Raw genomic sequence first — 1,550 nt, 5'->3', positions numbered from 1 at the left:
ATGCTAAGTGCTGGTATCATGCTGAAGTAGAGAGATACCAGGACACACTATTACTTTGGCCATGTGAGGATACCAAGAGGAGGAGGCTGCTTCAACACTGGAAGGTATCTCACCAGGCACCCCACCAGCATTTAATCATGGGATTCGGAATCTCTGATCTACAAGAAAGAAGTTTATGATTTTTTTTCTCCCTTAGTCTTCCCCTTCACATGGTAGCCTGAACAGCCTAAGGCAATGGGATACAATCAATACTTCTCTATGTATGATCCAGTTCTTCTCAAGTTAACTACTTACTGATGAATGTCTTTCTTATGGCCTGTTTATTTCTCTAGCTGCATAACTGCTTGACACTCCTCCAACTCCAGCCTTTTGTTATTCCTTCAGGATGCCATTCTAATGTATTTTTCAAGAGGTAGTGGAATATCATGGGTTAATAGTTATATTCAAGTCCCAACTCTCTGGGCCCAGTGACCTTATTTGAAAATAGACTGTAGTCGTAATTGAATTAAGGCATATTAGAGTGAGCCCTAATTCAATGCGTGGTCCTTGTACAGGGAGGAAATGTTGGATACAGAAATAGATATGCATGAAAAATGTCACATGGTAAAAGAGGCACAAATTGAAGTATGTTTTCAAAAATCCAGGGACACCAAGAATTGACAGCAAAGACAAGAAGCAAGGAGAAAGACAATGACCATATTTTCATTCCCAGTCCCTCAGAAGCATCCCACACCACAGACATCTCAATTTTAAAATTTCACCCTCTAGAACAATGAAACAATACGTTTCTGTTATTTAAAGATATTCTGTAGATGCTAGGTTCTTTTTTCTTTTTGACAGCAACTCTAGGAAGCTAATTTAATAGGCAATGTTTCTTCTCTAAGATTGACAAGATAAAATTAGTTGTTCCCGATAGGGCCTTGTAATTATTTTTCACTTTTTGTGAATGTGTGTGGTGCACATGCATATGTGAGTGTTCACAAATGTGGGGGTATGTGTGTTGGGAGGTGGATGATTACTTACATGACTATGTGGGGATATATGTGTAGGGAGGTGAATGATAACATTCATGTGGAGGCCAGACAACTGTGTTGGATGCACTGCTGGATCACTCTCCACCTTGTACATTGAAGCAAAGTGTGTCATTTGAACGCAATGCTTGCTGATTGTACTCATCTACCTAGCAAGTCCCTACTCCTAAGTGCTGGGATTATAGGCAAGCCACTGCTCCTGCCTGGCACTTACTTTGCCTGGGTTCCGGGGATCTCAAGAATGGTCCTCACATTTGCATAGAAGGAGCTTTCTCCAGTGAACCCCTTTCCTGCTCCCAGACCTTGTGATTTAAGTCACAGGATAAATGTTGGTTGATGGCCTGTCCTGCATGCCAAACCTTTGATGAGAGAAAAAGAACCAACAGCCAAGAGGCTGACTTCATGACATCTCCTGGGATGAGAGGCAAAAACAACAAACAGCAAAACAATACTAAAAGAAGGAAGCTGATAAAAATAAGTGTACATGTTATAACGACAAATATAAGTAAGCAGAGCAGA

Source organism: Mastomys coucha, unplaced genomic scaffold, assembly GCF_008632895.1.
Source record: "Mastomys coucha isolate ucsf_1 unplaced genomic scaffold, UCSF_Mcou_1 pScaffold4, whole genome shotgun sequence".
In the NCBI taxonomy this organism is placed as follows: Eukaryota; Metazoa; Chordata; class Mammalia; order Rodentia; family Muridae; genus Mastomys; species Mastomys coucha.
Note: the sequence above shows the minus strand (reverse complement) of the source record.